Raw genomic sequence first — 23758 nt, forward strand, 5'->3', positions numbered from 1 at the left:
ATCCTAGTGGACATGACCTTTCCTACTGTGCTTGACCTTCTATAACATCTATGAGCCCGACACTCTAGGTCCGACCATATGAACCTAGGGCTCTGATACCATTCTATAACGACCCGAAAATCGGACCGCTACCGGCGCTAGGATCCAGATCGGCTTAAGGCCGCCGGGACCCGTAGCAAGCCTGACATGCAACCTGTAAACCTGTTTAATCCCATACATGATCAACAACATACATAAAAATTTAAAACTTTTCTTTCATACATTAAATCATACACCAAACTCAACCTGTGCATGCACGAACATATACATAATCATAAACTTGACCCCTCAGTAGGATCTCATCAATGCCCCCAAAGGGTGGCATAACAAGTGTTGAGTTGGTCAAACATGGACATCAATAACATTAAGATCATGTTTCAAAAGGGATTACATCATACTATGGTCAAGCACACTTCTAACCTCAATATCATTACATTACATATCTATACATCATTATACAGTCTGTCATGTCCACTTTCTAACTATTACATACATAAGACTTCATTACTCTTCTTGACTTCTTTGTCTAACCCGTACCTGCAAACCTGGGGAATTTGGGAGAGGGGTGAGCTACTAGAGCCCAGTGAGCAGAATAGTAAAGCGTTTAAAACATATGATAACATGAAATGCATCACATCACAACTAATCATATCAAGGATGAACTTGTCACCATTTAACCCTCTACATAATCCAATCATGCCAGGGGCGTAGTGCAGGCCACACCTGGTCTTTCTCTTATACATAACATAACATAACATACATAATCCATGATGCCGGGGGCATAGTGCAGGCCACATCCGGTCTTTCTCTTACATAGTGCCAGGGGCGTAGTGCAGGCCACACCTGGACTTCCATATCGTATCATCATGTCATAACATATGAGGGCTAATGGATCATTCAACATTCATCCACATCAACAACATATTATGCAATGCAACATATTCGTGATTTCTAATGCAAGCATCCTAAAATATCACATGGCATCCGTGATGCATGAACATGCTCAAAACTGATTTATTTATTTATTTAAAAGCATAAGAGTCATTCCACTCACCTCTGGCTAGCTCTGACACTGACTGAAGCAGTTGACTCACTGCTGAGGTCCTCGGTTCCTCGGGTCCAAACCTACACAGGTGGACTCAAATGAGGGACCAACATACTAGAACATAACTCTAAAAACATCCCCCAAAAACCCCCTAAAACATCTCAAAACATCCATGCAAAAACATGCAAAGGAAGGCAGAACAGGGCAGGTTCGGCGGCACCTTCGGCGGCCGAAAGTCCCAGACAGAGACGAAAGTCTCTTTTCGGGGGCAACTTCGGCAGCCGAAAGGCCTGCCTCCCCAGCCATGTTCGGCGGCCGAAAGTTCCTTCGGCTGCCGAACCTGGTTTCTGCCAAAGGGCAGAAACTTGGCTCCTTTATGCACATTTGCCTCCCAAATCTTTCAACATGCATATAACTCATCCAAATCATGCAAATATACATACATTGGCTCCTAGGGGCTTCAAACTAACTTAAACCCCAACTACAACACACAAATCCAACATACATGCTCAAAACATAACATTAACTCAAAAACCTAACTATGAGCTAAACATGCATTCTACCCCATAGATCTTGCATAAAACTTAATTTAAACATGAAATGAGCTTAAGATCGGCTCTTACCTCTTGAAGATCGAGAGAGAGACGTCCTAAACTCGAAGGTGGGAGATTTTGAGTTCTTGAACCTCAAAGCTCCAAAACTTGCTTTAAACTCGAAAATCTTCAAAACAAAGCAAAAGCTTGTGAAAAACTTGAAAGATTTGAAGGAAAGAACTCAAAGATGGTGAGGAATGGCGGAAGGACTCACCTTGGCCGAAAATGGGGAAAAAGCTCGCCCGTTTTCGGCTAAGGGACCCTTTTATAGTGGCTGGCCAGGCCACGTTCGGGGGCCGAAAGTGCCTCCGCATGCATGCCATGTTCGGCGGCCGAACCTGGACTTTCCTCACTTATGCCTTCGGGGGCCTAAAGCACTCCCGAAGTGCATGCATGTTCGGCGGCCGAACTTTGAGTTTCGGCGGCCGAACTTTGAGTTTCGGCGGCCGAACCTGAGTTTCCTCCAAGGGTGTTTTCATTCAAAAACTCATTTCCTCTTTACTTAAAATCATCAAAAACATTAAAACATTTCATGAAAACATGGTTTTACCCTTCTAGAGGTCTCCGACATCCGAAATTCCACCGGACGGTAGGAATTCCGATACCGGAGTCTAGCCGGGTATTACAGTAACAACCTGCACAAAGGCTGAGTTATCTTGGAGAAATCCTTGATGAACCTCCTGTAAAAACCAGCATGTCCAAGGAATGATCTAATCTCCCTAATGCTGGTTGGGTAGGGCAGATTTTTGATGGTGTCAATTTTAGCTTTGTCCACCTCAATCCCTTTCTCTGAAACAATATGGCCTAAGATTAAGCCATGGCTGACCATAAAGTGGCATTTCTCATAGTTGAGAACCAGATTTGTCTCCAAACACCTTTGAAGTATTTTCTCCAAGTTGGCTAGGCAATTATTGAATGAGTTGCCATACACCGTGAAGTCATCCATGAAGACTTCAATAATTTTCTCCACATAGTCAGAAAAAATGCTCATCATGCACCTTTGGAAAGTGGCTGGTGCATTGCAAAGGCCAAAGGGCGTCCTCCTAAACGCAAAGGTGCCAAATGGGCATGTGAAAGTAGTCTTCTCTTGATCTTCAGGTGCAACGGGGATTTGATAGAAGCCTGAATATCCATCAAGGAGGCAGTAATGGCTCTTTTCAGCAAGTCTCTCGAGCATTTGGTCCATGAAGGGCAAGGGAAAGTGGTCCTTCCTTGTGGCTGTGTTGAGCTTCCTATAATCCATGCAAACTCTCCACCCATTTTGTACACGAGTGGGCACTATCTCTCCTTTAGAATTAGGGACAATGGTAATCCCAGTCTTCTTTGGCACCATATGGATGGGACTCACCCATTTACTGTCAGAAATTGGGTAGATGACCCCAATATCCAAGAGTTTTACAATTTTTTTCTTCACAACCTCCATCATTGGTGGATTCAGCCTCCTTTGTGCTTCATGAACAGGTTTGCACTCATCCTCCATAAGTATCCGATACATACATGTTGAGGGTGAGATGCCCTTTATGTCCTCCAAGGTCCATCCAATTGCTTTCTTGTGCTTCTTCAACACATCAAGGAGCTTTTCCTCTTCTTCTTGGCTGAGCTGGTTAGAAATAATTACTGGCAGTGTATTTTCAGCTCCCAAGTAAGCATATTTTAGGTGGCTGGGCAAGGGCTTCAGTTCTGGTGTATCTGCTGTCTGCTCTGATTTTTGCTGTTTGCTGTCTGATTTGGCCAGTGATTTGGGCAAATCATCTGGTGATCTGGGCAAATCACGCTCTGTTGTGTCTGTCTGCCCCAGTGATTTGGGCAAATCATTTGGTGATTTGGGCAAATCACCCGCCACCAGCTGTGAATAGTACTCCATCTGGTCTGTCTTGGTGTTGCTGTCCACTTCTTCTCTCCTGAAAAGACCTTCATAAAGTAAGTTTTCTTGATCAAAATCAAAAACCTCTTGACTTAAATTATCAATAACATCAAGGCCATAAACAGGAGAAACATCATTAGGGAATTTCATGGCATCATAAACATTAAATTTGATAACTTCCCCTTTAAACTCCATAGTTAATGTGCCATCATGCACATCAATTTTAGTTCTTGCTATGCTTAAGAATGGTCTCCCAAGTAAGATATTAGAGGTTGTGTTGCTCTTGTCTTCTTCCATGTCAATTACATAGAAAACTGCTGGAAATACTAGTGGGTCAACTTGCACCAACACATCTTCTAGCACTCCCTTAGGGTAGACAACGGATCGATCAGCCAATTGGATCATAATGCTGGTGCCCTTGAGTGTACCTGCATTCAACAAGTTAAAAATGGAAAGAGGCATAACATTAATTGAAGCTCCAAGATCACACATGGCCTTCTTGATCCCCACATTGCCTATTTTGCATGAAACAGCGAACATCCCTCTATCCTTGCATTTGACTGGAAGTTTTCTTTGAATAACAGCTGAGACACACTCCCCCACACTTACTTTTTCACGCTCAGCAAGTTTCCTTCGGTTGGTGCATAGTTCTTTGAGAAACTTGGCATACCTTGGAATTTGCTTGACAGCATCAAGTAGGGGAATGTTGATTTCCACCTTGCGAAATGTCTCAAGTATTTCTTTCTCCTCTTTTTCTTTTTGGGACCTTGCAAATCTCTTTGGAAAGGGAGGAGGTACTTTGAATTTCTCTGCTGGTTGTTGTTTCTGCCCTTGACTGGATTTTGCCTGATCTGTTGATTTGGGCAAATTGCCGGGTGATTTGGGCAAATCACTGCTGGGCAGCTCAGTCTGCCTAGCGATTGGGTCAGTGATTTGGGCAAATCGACTACCCTGATCACTTTCTGGCAGATTTTCCTCCATGGCCTGTTTTTGCAATTTTTCAACCCCATGGTCTTGCAACTCCTTTCCACTCCTCAATGTGATGGCACTAGCATTTTGCCTTGGGTTTATCTCAGTTTGGGAGGGTAGCTTCCCTTGGGACTCATATTTGCTCATTGAGGAGGCCATTTGACTCACTTGTTTCTCAAGACTTTGCACTGTATTGGCTAAATTCTGCACAATCTCTTCAAGAGGTGCTTTGGAGTTCTGGGGTGCAGCTTGAGCTTGATTCCTTTGCTGGTAGCTTGGATATTGATTTCCCCTTGCATAGCTGAAATTTGGATGGTCCCTCCAACCTGGATTATAAGTATTTGCATAGGGATCATACCTTCTTTGCCCATTGAACCCTCCAACAGCATTGACTTGTTGGTCCTCCTCTTGAAGGGAAGGACATAGATCAGTTGGGTGATTGTTGGCACATATTCCACATGACTTGGGCTGCTGAATCTGCTGGACTTGTTGGGTTTGACCCACAACAAGGCTTCGGACAGCATTGGTGAGATCAGAAATTTGGGATGCTAGAATGGATGTACTCACCTCATTTACACTCCTTGATGGTGGCTCTTGGTCTCCAAATTATTGAGAAGCTGCAGCCATGGTGGAAATTAATTCCCTCATCTCTCTAGGTGACTTTTTCTCAATGGATCCTCCACAGACTGCATCAATAAATTTTCTCTCTGCGGGTATTAGACCTCCATAGAAATACTCAATGAGAGATTGGTTAGAAATATCATGCTGGGGGCAGCTTGTGCACAACTTTTTGAACCTCTCCCAGTACTCATACAAGCCTTCAGAGTGCTTTTGCTTTATCCCACTTATCTCTCGACGGATGCCTATGGCTTTTGAGGTAGGGAAGAATTTTCTCAAGAATGCTCTCACCATACCAGCCCATGATGTGATGGATCCGGGTGGTAAGTAGAATAGCCATTCCTTGACATAGTCATCAAGGGAAAAAGGGAAGGCTCTAAGCTTGACATGCTCTTCAGTAATACCTTGAGGTCTCATGGAGGAGCACACAATGTGGAATTCCTTCAAGTGCTTGTGAGGATCCTCATTTTCTAGGCCTCTAAATTTGGGAAGGAGATGGATCAGGCCTGTCTTTAACTCAAATGGTGCTGTCAAAGGGGGATATTCAATGCATAATGGTGCTTGGTCTCCTGCTAGTTCAGCTAGCTCTCCGAGAGTTCTTTCCCGTGGCTGTGGCTGTGGTGCTTGGACAGGGATAAGCAAATTTCCAACTTGAAGTTCAGCTTCTCCACGGACAGTAGGTTGTTGCGCCATTGCTGGATTTTCTGCCATAACCTGGAATCGGGTATCAGGTGCAGTAGTGACTGTAGGTGAGTCTGCTGGTGCAAAAATTTCTACAGCAGGGGCGGATGTGACAGCAAGTGCTTCAGCTGGTGCAGAGGTAGGTGAATTTGCTGGTGCAGAAAAATCAGCAGGTATGACAACAGCTCTGTGAGATGGTGTTGCTGATGAAGATGCTTTTGAGGCTTGGTTCCTCAAATTTGCTTGCTTCCTTAAGTGCTTGGCAGTTTTCTCGATCTCAGGGTCGTAAAGAAGAGTGTCTTTACAGCCAGACCTAGTCATAAAGGGAAAATACGTTAGTTTAAATCAAATCCCCGGCAACGGCGCCAATTTTTGATAAGCGGTTGTCGAAGCCGTCAAAAATAAACCTATTATCAATCAACAATAAACTTGTAGTTAGTGGCAATAGGGTCGAACCACAGGGAATTGACACCAAAGATTTTCCTAATAATGACTAGGTAAATAGCAAGTAAATAAAAAAAGGGGGGTTTTGATTTGATGATTAAAATTAAATAGCAAAAGAAAGCAATAATTTAAAGATGAGTAAATCAATAAGAGAAAAGCTTCTAGTTGAAGTATGGATTTGTTTCAGATTGCTTAGAATTGATCATTGATTATTTAGGACTCCTATTTTATTTCAATAAATTGGTTTTGGTTATGGAAGACGCTTCTCACAACCAAATTCCTCCTTAGTTCTAGTTTGATTAGGAAACGTTCGCTAATCAAACACTAATCAACAAGTTGCCAAGGAACGTCCTTGGGGCATTGTAGCATTGAACAACTGCTGACTGCATTAAGACTTAGAGAAATCCAATTCTATCCTTGCCAACCGCATGGTCAAGTTTAGATTATGCAATTTGATTAAATGTGTATTTGAACAACCTAAGCAATTACGGACCTAAATCATTCAAACAATATTACTTAAGCAATTTAAAAGCAATGGGCCCTTATTGATTCTAAAAGCAAAGTAATAATTATGGAAAGCTCAAATTGCATAAATATTGAAAGTAAATAAGAGTTTAACAATGGAGATTTAAATCTCCCAATTCATCACAAAATCTGAAATTCACCAACTTCAACTAGAAAAGAAGGAAATTAGCCACTCATGGTGGACTAAATACACAAAAGATGAAAAGAAAGGAAAGAAAGAAGCTATAGAGTTTCTGGCGAGGGGAGAAGATGCTGAGTAGCTGATCAGAAGATGCCCCTTGCTGGTTTGGAGGTTGCTCTTTTATAGCTGAAGAATTCCATCCTTCTAGGGTTTTGAAATTCCTTTTTAATTTGGCTTGTGATTCCTCTTTTGATGTTGAGTTTAATTGCAACTGGAATTCCTTAGGTGAGAAGCTCTTTCATGGCTCTTGGAATTGTGTTGGTAGTGATTGAGTTGGATTTGGACTTCTGAAAATTAGAATTTTGGTTCCCTGCTGTTTTCCCGCCTCTGCTGTCAATTTCTGCTGTCAAGGTGATTTGAGCAGTTTCTGCGAGTGATTTGGGCAAATCACTTGCCCAATCTGGGCAAATCGTTCTCTGGGATTCAGTCCAGTTTGTGTCTCTGTCTCTGCGAGTGATTTGACCAGTTTCTTCGAGTGATTTGGGCAAATCACTGACCCAATCACTTTTCTGTCATTTTCTGCACTTTTTCTCCATTTTTCCAATTTCTTCCTTTTCTGCAAAAACAAGGTAAAAACCATAAATTAAGCTAAATAATGTGTAAATAAACAATAATAAAGATCATAAGAATGTGGCTAAATTATGCTTGATCAGTAACTTCTAATGGAGCCTCGCCCTGTAGGTTGAGAGGGCGAGTCTTGACAAAGAGCTGAGACCTAAAGCAACTGGATCTTTTTTTCCCTCGATGTGACTGAGTATCATCTGATCAGACTCTTGCATGTGGCCCTATTTTCGAGTGTCAGCATATAGTCTACTTTGTGCGATTATTATATTATATCAAAAGTCCCCCGCTAGTCTTTAATTATTCACGTTTGAAGGTGACAATTATCTTTATGATTTTGGAAAACGTGGTTTATTTAGATTATCCTTCCATAATGGCATCACTTTGCCTGCTCCTGCCCATAAATGACAATTGCCTTGTGGCTAGAAAATAAACTGAGAAAAAAAAATACTCCAAGCTTAACACACGATCACGATAATGATTGAGGATTTAATCAGGATTGACACCTGGTCATTAACCTAGTGGATACTCTCCTAGTGACTTGGTCGTGAAATGTCTTAGAGATTTTTTATGAAATGGGACTAACAACTGGTCATATGGCCACGCTAATACCCTCGTTGTGGCTTGGGCATAAAATGTCTTGTTTAGCGGGACTAGCACCCAACACGTGAAATGCCTTGCATAAGATGCTTTGTTTAGCTAGAGTAACATCCGGATTGTGACCTAGCGAAACTTGCCTTATAGCCTAGTATAAGATGCCTTATTTAGCGGGACTAACACCTGGATTATGGCCTGGCGAAACACGCCTTGTGGCCTTTTCTTGTCTCCTTCCTATCCTCACCTCTCTAGTTTTTTATTTTGCTTTTAACTTATCCTTTAGTCCTCTCTCAACGCGTGGACTTCATCATCCAGCTTTATATACTTTTAGGCTTTGCTCATCAACTGTTGGTACATAGTAGCTAGGTTCTCGATTAGGAAATCCATGAACTTAACATGGCATGTTTCTTTTTTTAACGCTTCACATACTATCTCATAATTTAATTCTTCCACCTGCATTGCTTCTTCATTAAACCGCAAGATAAAACTCCTTAAAGACTCGCCCTTTTCTTAGCTGATCTTTCGCAAGTCAGAGGAGAGCTTTTTAGGAGTTATACAAGTAATAAACTTGGATTTAAATAACATAGCAAATTGTGTAAAGTTCTAAATTGAATCTGCGCTCAGATGTTAATACCATTTCTGAGCTAAACTTGTGAGTGTTGATGGAAACACTCGGCATAACATGAAATCGTTGACATCATGAAGCTGTATAGTTGTCCTAAAGATTGTTAGTGACTTCTAGGATCTATTGTTCTATTGTATTTATCCAAACTTGCAAGTTTGAACTTAGCGGAAAATGTCTCTACCAAGATCTCTTCTGAAAGGGGCGAGACATCATCCTGCCCATAATCCTCCTCCTAATCCTTCCAATACCTTTGTACGGCCCATATCAACTTCCAGTCAACATCCTTTGGAGCCTCGTCCCACGACTCCTAAGGGAGCCATGAAGAGACTTCCTTGCGAGCTTTATACTGCTCGAGAACGCCTATAGCCTTTTCATGTATTGAAGCATCTACTCATTATTTAGGTTGCTCGAATCAGCCTTATTGACCATCAATGGGGTGTTTTGTCCATTACTAGGAGTGGAGAAAATGTTTATGCCCTTATTAATAGAAGCATTAGCAGCAGCTCATGAATTGTCAGCCATTTTGAGAAAGGAAAGGGAATAAGAGAAGGAAAGGGAATAAGAGATCAATTTTAATCCAAACAAAGATAATAAAATGGATCTCCAAGCAGCAAAACCAAATGATGTGGCTAAAATGAAGTTGTGCTGGAATTGGTCACTCTGCAAGACAGAGAACGTGAGGTGGTGGGCACCTAAGGTAGCCATTCTAACGCTCAAGTCAGTAAACTGAAGAAAATGGTGAATATAAGGAATTACTTAGAACTCAACAGTAGTTGTATAAGAATTCTACCTTAGTCTACGTGATTATTAGCTTTTATACTGTAAGAAGATAGAGTTAATTATCACATCTCTTGAAAATCCAGCTGGTACCAGCTAATTGATAGGGGATCCCGTGATTATAGGTATAATAGAGATCTAATATATTAATGTGGCTGAAACAAAGCATTGGTCACTCTGCAGGAAAGAGAACGTGAGGTGATTGGCGCTTACAGCAACCACTTCAATGCTCAAATCAGTAAACTGAAGAAAAGGGAAAATGTAAGCAATTGCTTAGAACTCAAGCTAAGTTGTGTAAGAATGCATACCTTGTTCTCTACAATCATTAGCTTTATACTATAAGAAGATGGAGTTAATTATCACATCTCCTAAAAATTCGATTGGTACCGGCTAATTAATAGGTGATCCCGTGATTATTGGTGTAATAAAAATCTAATATATAATATCTTTTAACGATAACTTCCCATGGAGCCTCCGTGATTATAGGTGTAATGAAGATCTAATATATTGATGTGGTTGAAACGAAACTGTCTCGCAATTGATCACTCTACAAGAAAGAGAACATGAGGTGGTTGGCGCCTACAGCAACCACTCCGATACTCAAATTAGTAAATTAAAGAAAAGAGCGAATATAAGGAATTGTTTAGAATTCAAGCGAAGTTGTGTAAGAATGCATACATTGGTCTGTGCGATCATTAGTTTTTATATTGTAAGAAGATAGAGTTAATTATCTTATGTACTTAAAATTTAATTGGTACCAGCTAATTTATAGGTGATTCCGTAATTATAGGTGTAATAGAGATCTAATATATAATATCCTCTAACGGAAACTTCCCATAGAACCTCGCACTATAGGTTGAGAGGGTGAGTATTGACGAAAAGCTGAGATCTAAAGCGTTCAAGTTTTTTTTTCCCTCGGTGAGATCGAGTATTATCTGATCGGACTCCTGCCACGTGACCCTGTCTTCGAGTGTAAGCGCATGACATACTTTGAGCGATTATTATGTTATATCAAGACTTATTATAATCAAATTGGCAGCAATATCAATTGATAGATTTATGTTCTTTATTGTAATAAAATTTTTCTCCAAGTTGCGGCCATGTGATATAAATAATTTTATTGGTAAAAAAATAGAAAATTAGTAATTAAAAAAAAGCAAACTATCAAAAAGTTGCATTTCATGCAATTAAAAAAATCAAAATATCATAAACACTTGAGATATCAATAGGATTTTTGCCTATTTGTAATGCAGAGATTAAAAAAAAAAAAACTAAACTAGGTTTAGATATTTACCTTTTGAAGCTTTTAACATACATTCTACCTTATTTTAAAAGGTCTTCTGAGTGTTGACTCTGTCCACCCACGTTGAACCACATCAAGCAAGACTTGAAAAGCTTGAAGCAAGAGCACTTCTTCCTCCCTTCTAGGCTGCCAACAAAAAAGATCAAAAGGCTTTTTCACAGGGTTCAACTAAGTGGAGTGGCAATGAGTAAAGGTTAGTAGTGAAATAGTTTCACACAACAAATCTCTTAATCCTTAATTAAATATGATTCATTTTCAAACAAAAATTAATAAATTGTTGTAAAATGATTTCATTTCATTTGAAAATAAAAAAAATGTATTTTTGTATTTCAAAAAAAAATTAATAGAAAAAAATAAATTAAATTATTATAAAATTTTTTATTTCAAACAATGAGTAAAAGGACAACTTCTAGCGTCCTTAAGAGATTTTTTTGAAAAAACAATGGAGCTTAGAGAAATTGGAAGAGGAGAGAAATTTCTAAAGCTTAATGGAAGGGAAGACTTGGGAGTTAGAAATCCTTAAAATTATCCTCCAGCGTATAGAGATTCTCCACCAACTTTAAGAAGATTCTTTATTAATGCAGAATTTGCCAATCACAACGACCAAGTAGAAAATACTTTTTTTTTTTTTTCTTTGACGAGAAGTAGAAAACACTTGGATTTTACTTGTGCTAGTAGATTCCACATGTCAAGCAACAAAAAGACAAGGCTCCCACTTTGCACCACTCTACAAGAGACACATAGCCAGTATATGCAAAGAGAATGTTCTCTGTACATTTTTCGCTCACTAATTAATCTCATTAATTAATTAATGGGCTTCTTAATTAATCATTAATCAAAAGCTCACCAAGTGAAAAGGCCAAGTCCTACCTTCAAGTCTACAATCCGAATGTGTGAAGACAAGCCACTTAAGCCCATAATAAATTTGTAGATACAGCCCATGCATCACAAATTGATGAGCCTTGGCCCATCTTCCCTAATTTATGTCCACCATAAATCAAAGGTTTAGGTTGAAACTATTTTAATCCAAAGCGCATTGTTCATCTTATGAATAATACAATTCTCTTCTCCATTATTTATGACTTAACAACATATATCTCATATAAATCAAAGTCAATTGATTTACTCATTTATGTGATGACCGCCGGATTTCTTATATTTGGGGTGAGGCCGGATCCTGAAAAAGAATATAAGTCCAAAACCCATCAGATCATTCTCAAGCAGACCGACTCAATATCGCAAGCATTAACCCGACGACATGGAGCAGGCCGGATCAGTCATGAACGCGGGTCCAACAAGAGATAGCGCAGTCTAGTGATATGACGTGAGGCAGAATAGCTGGCCCAGTCACTTCGCAGCCCTATCAGCATGGGCGCCGAAGGGAATTAAATAGCCGCCTGATATGGAGGGTGTTTTGACTTGTCCGTACGTACAGTCTGAATGACAGAGACAAGTGGCACTGTAGAAAGAAAGCAGTTATACGTCACTAGCAGATAAAAGGAAAAGAGATAAAAGGGAAAGGAAGGTGATCTTCCTTAACCAAGCTTACACTAACACTACAAACCCTATTTTTTAATTCTCAGAACATTAATTTGAACTTATTTTTAAGTCATATTAGGTACGTTGCATTCAATTGCTAATTAAATTTATTAATGCAATTAATTAACTAAACCATTCAATCAATTAATCAAATCTTGCTTCCTGTGTATGTAACTTGTTATGACTAATTAATTGGTGATGAGAATACCAACTCCTTGATATTTATGGAAACTTTTTTCTATTATAGAATTAATTAAATCATTTAATCAATTAATTGTTTACTTGATTTTACTGTGTGTGACTTCCTATATGTTAAACTAACTAGGGATGAGAATATTAACTCTTTGAGATTTAAAAAACTACTTCTATTATATATCATATCAAATATATATAATATCAAATCATTCACGATTTTCTTTGGTAGGTGGACTAAAAAATCTTACTCAACTTATAAAATAGGTTTTCAGCTATAAAAAATAAAATTTAAATTAATAATAAAAAACTTAATGGCATATATATTATTAGTATTAATGGTGACTTTTCATTGGACTATATGATGACGATTGTGATTAAGGCACCAAGACATCGGGATGTGATTGCTCAAGGCATGAAGACTCTGTTGTTCTTAGTATTTACTTGGTTGACCCAGATCTTTGAAGGCTTGCCTTGTTAAAATAGAGTTTCAAACCTTTATGTTTTTTATTGTTGATAGTTGTTATGATACAACCATCAAAATTCTTATAATCATGGGATCTCTTATCCATTACCTGGTGCATTTCGAATTCTTAGAAATACTACGAACTAACCTACTCTTCTTACAGTATAAAAACAATTTAAAATACAAGTTCAAGATACGCATTCTACTACTCACTTAAGTTGATTACAATTCTTATTTCACTTGTCCAGTTGAGCATTTTCTAACTTAATCGTCGGAGTGATTGCCTCTAGGTACTAGCCACCTCACTTTTTCTCTTTACAGATTGCCAAGTCATGTGAAGAATATTTTCAGCAACATTATTTGATTCCATTGCTAGGATCTAAAGAGTTTTCTTGGTCATTTGGAAATCTGACTTGTTTAATACCTTTCATTTTTCCTTTTTTTCTTATTCAAACTCTGGTTTATCTCTGATGGTTGAGAGCTCACGGGCAGTTACCAAATCCACTGCAAATAGGGAAGCTATTGTCTCTTTCACCCTTGGAAGTAGACAAAGTACTCCCCCTATGTTAGCTGAAATAGACCTTAATAATTTCAATAATGAGCAGATAATATAGTATATCAAAAGGCTATAGGCTACTCTTGAGCAGTATAGGGCTCAAGAGAAGGCTTCTCCAGGTGTTGTTAGGATACGAGAAGAGACTTCGCAAGGAACGCATAAGACTAGAAGGAAGGGCAAAGTTGAAGATAAGGAGTCCTCGGACAAGACTTCAAGGAGCGTCAATTGGGAGCTAGTATATGTTATCTAGAGTTTTCAAAAGGAGCAAGAGGAAGACTTTGACTACGAAGATGCCTCGCCCTTATCTGATGAAATCCTAACAGAGACTTTTCCACCGAAGTTCAAGTTACCCAACTTGGATAAATATGATGGGACTTTGGATCCAAGGAGTCATTTAGCCATCTTTAGAACCACGATGAAGCTGCAAGACGTCAATAATTTTATCTTGTGTTGAGTCTTTCCATCTACATTAACAGGTCTGGCCTAGAAATGGTACCAACACCTTAGCCCAAGTTCTATTAATAACTTCACTCAGCTTACTGTAACTTTTAAAATCTAAATTCATTGCATGTATACCTTTGAAGAAACTCTCCTCTGATTCCATCTACATTAACAGGTCTAGCCTAGAAATGGTACCAACACCTTAGCCCAAGTTCTATTAATAACTTCACTCAGCTTACTGTAGCTTTTAAATCTAAATTCATTCCATGTATACCTCCGAATTCCATCTACATTAACAGGTCTAGCCTAGAAATGGTACCAACACCTTAGCCCAAGTTCTATTAATAACTTCACTCAGCTTACTGTAGCTTTTAAATCTAAATTCATTCCATGTATACCTCCGAAAAAGCTCTCCTCTGACCTCTGAAAGATCCAGCAAGGTGAGAAAGAGTCTTTGAGGAGTTTTTTTTTCACGACTCAATGTTGAAGCCATATAGATAGAGGACCTAAATCACGAGATAGCTTGCGAAGCATTTGAGAAGGGAGCCAGAAATGTAAAGTTCATAGATTGCCTAATATAGTTCATGGATTCCCTAATAATGAAGATTATGGGCTCACTACGAAAGAATACAAGCAGCTAAAAAATGTTATTGAAAGGCTCATTAGAGATGAAACTCTGAGGAGGTTTGCGAGAAAATATAGGGAAGAAAGGAGATCAGAATATGAGGTAAGAGCACCAGTTAATTCTAATCAAAATAAACATTTAAGGCTTATAAATGAGATTGTAGAGGGATCGAGCCATAACAAAGGAAAGAAAAAGCGCACCCCCTAGGATGTGCTTTCTGTTGAAAAAGACTAGTAGGCAAGGCAAGAGGTGATATTTTAATCAAGCGATAGAATTACCGAGTCACCGCATAAGGAACCATAGGTGATAAGTGTAAGTTTAAATAGGTATGAGGTTAAACAGGTACTCATTGACACGGGAAGCTCGTTAAATCTCTTAACCCTTAAAGTTTATAATAAATTACATCTCGATAAAAATAACTTAACTAAAATTTCCTACCATTAATAAGTTTAGAAGACAAAACTGTGGCAGTTTTAGGCACCATCAATCTCCTACTTATGCTAGGAGATGAGAAGCATAAGTTGGAAGTGTATATAAAATTTGTGGTGGTAGACATTCCATTGGCATATAATGTAATACTCGGACACCTAGTCTTGAATTACCATGGTATTGTAATTAACATGGCTTTTTTATGCTTAAAGTTACCAGCCCCAAGAGGAGTGGCGATAGTCTGAAGCAGTTAAAAGTCAGCTAAAAAATGCTACAAGTACTCTACTAAAGACCTCAAAAAGATGACAATGTCAATTGACTTTTTGAAAAAGCCCGAATCTCATATAAAGCCTAAGTCGGCGGACCCAGTGGAGGAAATTATGCTACAAGCAGATAAAAGGGTATGTTTTGATATAGCCTTAAATAATGCTATAAAACAAGAACTGGTCAACCTTTTGAAAAGTAAAATAATAACTTTTGCATGGCATCCAGAAGAAGTAACAGGTGTAGATCCAGCCATAATCACATATAGGTTGAATATAGATAGCTCGGTCAAACCAGTTCAGCAAAAAAAGAGAAAAAATTTTCCTGAAAGGCAACAAGTAATTAAAGATGAAATTAACAAATTACTAAATGCAGGATTAATCAAAGAAGTACAATATCCCACATGGCTCCAATGTGGTACTAGTGAAAAAATATAATGGAAAGTGAAGATTGTGTGTGGACTTTACAGACATAAACAAGACATGTCCCAAGGATCACTATGCTCTCCCATCCATTGAGAGGTTAGTTGATTCTACATCGGGGCACGTTGTGGTTTCTTTCCTTGACGTTTTTTCAAGATACCATCAAATTCTTATAGAGCCTAAGGATTTCGAGAAGACTACTTTCATTATAGATGAGGTAGTCTTTTGTTATGAGGTGATGCCTTTTGGGCTCAAGAATGCAGGGGCTACGTATCAAAGGCTCGTGACAGGAATCTTTAAAGACTTGATTGGGACCTTGATGGAGGTTTATATAGATAACATGATCGTAAAGAGATGCACACTGAAGGGTCATCCAAGTGATATCCAGCAAGTCCTAGACATTTTGAACAAAACAGGTATGAAACTAAACCCTGAAAAATATACATTTGGAGTAAAGTTAGGAAATTTCTAGGTTATATAGTTTTCGAAAGCATGGGTCAAAATCACCACAAGGTGGGTCACCTCCAGGTGAATTACTTGGTGTTAGTCCCTAAATAAAAATGGTTAAGGAATTTTTGTTAAAAAATCGCCACAAGGTAGGTCAGTTAGGCGAGTTATTGGATATTAATAGTTAAGGCATTTTCCGCTAAAAGATCTCCACAAGGCGGGCCATCACTAGGCGAGTCTCTAGACCCTAATCCCTAAATAAAGTTGTTGTCATAAAAAAATCACCACAAGGTGAGATTTTGGGTGTTAAACCCTTATTAGATTTCTTAAAGCATTTTGTTTGGTAAGGAAGTTCCATAAGGTGAGTTACTACAAGGCAAGTGTCCAGGTATTGACCCCTAAATATTTTACTAAATCATTTTTATTATAATTTATCATAAAGCAAGCCACTGCTAGGTGAGGTTCTAGGTGTTAGTCCTTGAGTAATTTGCTAAAGTCAAATTGGAAGAAGGACAGCGAGGCTTAAAAGATAGAGACATAATAACAAGCAAAAATAGAGATAAATATCACATTCTTATTAAAAAGTTTATTTACAATCACTAAGCAAAAGGTCTTTAGTATCCTCCTTCCAAGTTTCTATTATAGGATCATTAACATATACTAGATTTTTCTTTGTGCCAGGTAAGTTTTCAAGGTTATTGTCGCCTTCTTCTTCATCCTCCTCATCCTTAGGCAGAATGTCGTTAATCTAGGAGAAGTCTTCTCCGGAGAAATGCACTGACAGCTCTTTCACATTATCTTGTGCTTCCATATATAAACTCCCTCCTCGAGCCACTGCCTCTTTAAGCTCGTTCTCTAGCTCTATCACCTTGTCACCAGTGGCATGGCTTTCTATAGCCTGAGCTTGCAGTACTTGGATTTTTCTTTGAAGCTCAAAGACTTGGTCTGCGATGGCTTTGGCCTTGGCTTCCAGGCTAGCCTTTGCAGCATTGGCTTGATCCAGGTCTGCTTGGAGTTTGTCCATAGACTTGAGGGTCTCCTTCATAATACTCTCCACTTCGTCAATTCAAGCCTTTAACATCTAACTCTTTTCCTGTAGGAGGCTCTTCTCCCTTCTAGTAAACCAAAGTTTCTCCTAAGGGCTTTGTCTCGCTTATTGGTGAGGTAGATGGACATGACGCTTTCTATGGAAAAGTGGATAGCATTGTCATAAAGTTTGTCAGTCTCTACCACCCTTAGCAGATGGCGATAAGGAGAGAAAGACGAGGCTCCTCCAGGAGAGTCCACTTGGATCAGGATATGAGCTAGGTGTTGAATGTTGTGAGGCGAAGGGGCCCCGGTACTAGCCTCCACCTGGGTAAGAGGAGGTGAGTGCCTATGTGAAGTTGGAGGAATGATCCTTTGAACCCACTCCTCGAGCTGGGAGGTGGAAGGCCTTGGAGCATCAGTTGTGCTCGTGATAGGGGCTTGAGTTGTGGGCACCGCTATGGACTCCCCTTGGCGACGAGGTCGCTTTGATGGGAGGCAGTGGCTCCAACAATAGTAGCCTTTCCTTTATGGGTGGCACGAGTAGCCTTAGCAAATTTTCCCTTACCAACCATATATGCACAAAAAAATGAGCAACTATAGTAGACTAAAGCTAAAAGTTTCAAGAATAAAACACCCTGTTCTAATGGTGGTGGTAGAATAGCCTGTGTGGCTAAACGGGTGCTCGGCCTAGGGTCCTTGGCTTGCTCCACCTAAATTTGACTTTGCTAGGTGAGGATGGCATTCCTTATAGCCACATTTATGTCCATTTTATGCCTTATTACTATCTTTTGAAGGAAAGTTAAGGCTTCTTTCCTCTTGTCCACATATAAGTTCCACTCCATCTAGAGGTTACCAAAACCCTCGAACACTCAATGACGGATGATGAAAAATTCTTTTTTCCACCGCTTGAGTGATAGGAGAGTTGGTCAAAAAGAGTATAGCGCTTCTTCCCACTAAAGAACCAATACTCTTCGTTTACTTAGGTTTTCAATTGATATAGATGGGAGAACAGAGTAATGCTTGGCTCTATATTGTTATTGAAGCAAAAGAATCTAAAGGCCACAAGGATACGCCAACTGTTGGGATGCAATTGAGTGATAGAAAGCTTGTGGAAAGATAAGACATCCGAGTAAAAAGTGTCAAAAGGAACTCTGAGCCCCACCTTTAACTACTTTTCATATAAGATGACTATTTCTTCTTAGGAATATGGCCATCGATGCGAACATTAGGCCTGGGAGCGTAAATATGGAATGTGTCCTGTGAGATCTGATAGGCATTGTACAGATGATCCATATCCTTCTACATCAAGGTTGACCTTATATAATTAACTGGTAAGGATTCACTGTACTGTATGGCCTATAGTGGAATGATGGGGGTAGAAATGTGGATGGGGCCACTAGAATAGGAGCTTGAGGAAGAGGTATCTCCATAGGAAGAAGAAAAAGATGATTGAATAATTTTTTGGTAGGAAGGTGAAGACAAGAGAGGATTACCTTTGTAAAAGGAGTAGTGCCGATGACGACTATAGAAGACGATGGAGAGCTCTGCAACAAGAAGTGGAGTTAAGAAGATAGCATGAAAGCAAAAGTAGTAATAGAGAAAAGAATGGGAAATTTATAGGGTAGATATGACAACCGACTTTAATGACGCTTGAAAAATAAAGCGTCTCTGAAGGGTGAAAAGAAATGGGAAAGACATCCAATCAAAGTGGGCCACATGTTTAGGCAGTGGTAATGGGCGCCAATAATGAAACTTTAAATCTGAAGAATCGAAGACTTTCAAGAGACTTATGATATGACTTAGAACTTATCCAAACTATATTATATAGTGGTGGCCTTTAATTAGACCATGCAATAATGATTGTGATTAGAACACCTGGATATCCAGACGTGATTGCTTAAGGTATGAAGACTTAGTTGTTCATAGCATTTGCCTGGTTGACCCAGATTTTTGAAGGCTCACCTCGTCAAGACAGAGTCTCGAACCTTTTCGCTTTTTACCGTTGATGGTTATTACGATATAACCACTAGAATCCCTACAATTATAGGATCCCTTATTCACTAGTCAGTACATTTCAGATTTTTAGGAAAACTACTAACTAACCTATTCTTCTTACAATATAAAAGCAGTTCAAAGTACGTATTCTACTACTCACTTAAGTTGATTACAGTTCTTGTTTCACTCGGCCACTTGAGTATTTTTTGACTTGAACCTCAAAATGATTGCCTTTAGGTACTAGCTACTTCATTTTTCCTCTTTGCAGATTACTAGATCATATAAGGAGCATTTTTGACAACATTAAGCATAATGTTGTATTGAAGGATCAAAATAAAGCACTTAAAACATGATAATTACCGTATGTTTAATTGAATAAATTATTTTTATTTTCTAAAAATTTAATTATTAAATTAAATAATAAGTTATTTTATTTTAAGTATAAAAATTAAAAATAATGAATTAAGTTATATTTTTATAAAATTATAGCTTTCAAACATTCTGCTAACAAAATATTGTAATTAAAGTTATTCTAGCTATTGAATTTGAAGTGGTTGTGTTGTTCCTTTTCCTTTTTTGGATTCCATGATTTCTAACCTCACTAACAAAGTGGAGGATTAGTTGATATCCAATTAAGCAACAAAGTCAACTACCACTCACTTTTTTTAAATTTTTAATTTTTGTCTTTTTCATTACCAAAGCATTGAATCATCACCAAATTTAAATATGACAAATAGAAAATGAATTTAGGTTTGGTGGAATTGGTCAGATTCCTCAATCCCATTTCACAATTATATATGATAGGGAGACCCACTACCATGCAAAACCCTTTTTTGACTAAGGATATTTCTAAGAACCTTATCTTTCAATTTTGTGGAAGGTATAAAAGTAAATTAAAACTTAAAATTAAAAAAAAAAAAGAAAGCAATGTTAAAAATATGTTATGAACTATTGAATTAATTTTAGACTTTGAGAAAAAAAAATAATTTTAGATTAATTTCTTGTTAGATTTCCACTTACAAAATTTTCCATATACTTTTTTCAACTAATTTAGTTCTTTAATCACCATCATCTATTCAAGCATCTTCTTTGATTATTTTATTTTCTAAAAGTTATTAAAATTAACTATCATCTTATTTTTATGGAAAATAAAGTCAGTTTTCTGAAAAAGAACGTAATTTTTCTCTTAATTAAAAATATTTTATTTATTCATTTTTTAAAATATTTTAAATATTAAAAATTAAAAAAATATATATTTCCTTCATAATAAATGAATCATTAATTTTAACTTGTACACTTATTGTTAGGCAAAGAAAGAAAAAGTCATTATGGGGCCTTACTCCTTTTGACCAAATTGTATGAAAAGTGGGCTAGCGGTGCTTGCACTTGCACGTTGCATTGTCGCGCCAATAAATTCTCAACAGATATCATAGAATAGACAGACGGTGAGGCGTGCGGTGAATCCAGAAATTTAAATTAAGTTTAACTTTATTTTTTTAGTAAAAATTTTAATTTCACTTATTTTAAAAAATTTTTATTTTTATAAATAATAGAGATAGAATTTTTAAATTAAGAGTTAAAGAAATTTGCATAAATAAAATTTTAAAAGTTGAATCAATTTATTCGCTTAAATTTTTTTGTCAATTTAAATAATTTAACTTATTAACTGTATAAAAACTATTTAATTTTATTTATATTTATAATTTATGTTTAAAAAATTAAATTTAACTCATAAATTATTATTAATTTTTTTCTAAATTTAGTTTTTCTTTAAATCTAAATAGTTCATGAAAATATTAAATAATTTAACTATTATTTGTAGTACATTTTTTTCTAAAAATTTAAAATTTAATTTTATAAATTTAAATAGTCTAACATAAATTTCAATTGTATAAATAGAGAGAAAAAAAATAACTCATTTTTTATTGTTAAAAATAATTGTATATAAATAAATTAAATAATGAATGAATAATTAGGCTTAAAAAAAAATATTAGTATACTTGAAGTTGAAATTTTCAAATTGTAAATATGATAATAAAAGGCGAACTATTCATTAATTATATTAAGTATATTAATTATTAAATTTACAATACATTCTAATAAATTGCTTATATGGATAGCTCAAGTTCATCTATCTGTGTATTTATCTATGTCCTTCTTTTCATGTCGCCTGGTATTGTTCTCTTTCAAGTCTCTCACACTAATTAAATACTTTAACGTTTATTACTTTAGTACCAATAGCAACATTCATTTGAGATGAAGATTGTTATCATAATTAATTCTTATCATCCTTAACGAGTGAAATTATGAAATAGATCCACAATAATATATGGATACCCTATTGCTTGATCTACCAAGCTCACTCTTTCAATTTTGTAGTGCCTTTTTCACATTTTATCTTATATTCATTAATACTCTAAGCCTCTTGCTATTTTTGAAGAACATTATTTGAAGTTGCTAAGTTCTTTGTTTTTTCTTTCTAACTTCACATGTGAGCTATCGATAATGCTCAGCAGCCTTCTTCTACTATGTTATCTTAACCTATCTTTCAATTGCTTTGTCTCATAGAAAATATTTCTGTATAATATGTAAGGTACATCATATTATAATAAATCCAAATTTTAATTTTATATATCAATTCATATGTAAATATTTATACCTGAACTCCTACTAGTAGAATTCTTTAGTCTCGTCAGTCACTATTTTCCAACAATGACCTTTTGTCACAAAGCACTCTTTGAAAGTCAACGTTATTCATCTTGAATAAGTATTTGATTGGTGCAATTTGAAAATTAATATTTTGTTAGTATTACATTAAGGTTCCTTTATACTAAGCAAATAGAAAGTACTTACAGTGAATTATGAAGTAAAATCTGTTATCCAAAGGAAGACATTGCATAAGTAATATTAATAGAGGACACAAATGACAAGGAAATAGCACATGCTATTGTTGAAGATGGAATAGATAATGCATGCATATACGATAGAGTAGATGCACTGCCAGGTGAAGAGGAGCCTCTGAAGACTATGGTAAATGTGCATGTATTTGAGATGATATAGAACCTGAATATTGTAGATACAACATGTGGTCTTGATGGCATTTCTATGGATTAAGTAAATGGAACAGGTTGTAAAATACCCATCTGTGTATCTACAAGGAGAAGGGCAGATATGAGTTAATTGAAGCCTGTGAATCCAAATGAATAGCTTGTGATTATGAAGGAGCAATATTTGTGCCAACTAGGGTAGTTTAGGCTATAGGAGGGGCAATATGTGCATCAGAAGGAATGCTAGGGTCTCTCTGAATGTCATCCTCAGTGCTCCTGATTCCTCCTTGGCCTAAATAAGCTTGTTCTTCTATCAGATGTTCGACCTCTAATCTACAAATAACAAGTTTGTTCACATTAGACATTTCAAAAATAATGCAAGTAATCAATAAATGGTATATTGCATTTGATAAATTTAAAAAATTACAAGTAATACTAACATTACTTTCATTCCTCATTGTCATCTATATTGAGTTCTTTTTTTTATTCTGATTTTGATTCTACTATTAGATTGTCTTTTGATTCTTACTTGTCTTTAATCATTTTCAATTAATTTTCTATTTAGGTCATTGAGGTGTTGTTAGTTTGATTCAATAATATCTTCAACTTCAACTACTATTTCTTCTAACTACTAATAAGATTAGGGCTGAGCAGTTTTCGGTTAAAATCGAAAAATCGAATTGAATCATATAAACCAAACCATTTGGTTTAGTTTTTTTATTTAATCAATTTGGTTTAGTTACTAATTTTAAAGAATTTCAGTTTTTAGTTCGATTAATTAACTGAAATCAATATAGAAATACAAACCGATCGACTATAAATATATTCTTAAAATTTCAAAGAAAACCTAGCCTATCTATTGTTTTCTCTCAGTTGCCTTCTCAATCTCATTTCATCTTCATGATTCTTAGTCTCATCTCCAACCCCTCCCTTCTCCATCTCCATTATCATCTCTTCCCTCATCATCCTCTTGTTCTTCTTTTTCTTTCTCTCTCGAATCGCTTCTTAGTATCGATCCTCCATCTTCATTCACTTAGAGGGACAGATCTTTTTTTTTTCCATCTTCTTCTTCGTTCTATTGCTCTGGCGACCTTAAGTCGATCTGAATCTTAGTATCGATTGCGGTTCAGTTCCCAGATCGTTACATTGGGATTCGAGATTCTAGAGTTTTTTTTTTTCATTTCAGTTGATTTTTGTAATGAACTCTGGAATTTTGTTATGTTGTGGGTTTCAGGCCTTAAGCCTTCTCCGAATGTAATTGAGTTTTATGCCTTCTATCAATGAATATTTTAACTTTAAGAAAAAAAAGTGAGTTTTATGCTTTCTACCAATGAATCTTTTAACTTTAAGAAAAAAAAAGTGTGGTGTTTAAATAATTTATTATTTTATTTTAATTTAGTATTTAGTCTCTATAATATATGAAAATTCATTATTAGTATCTCGATTTAAAAAAAATTATTAAAATATCCTTAAGGTTTTAAAAA

This window comes from Manihot esculenta, chromosome 11 (assembly GCF_001659605.2).
Source record: "Manihot esculenta cultivar AM560-2 chromosome 11, M.esculenta_v8, whole genome shotgun sequence".
NCBI lineage: Eukaryota > Viridiplantae > Streptophyta > Magnoliopsida > Malpighiales > Euphorbiaceae > Manihot > Manihot esculenta.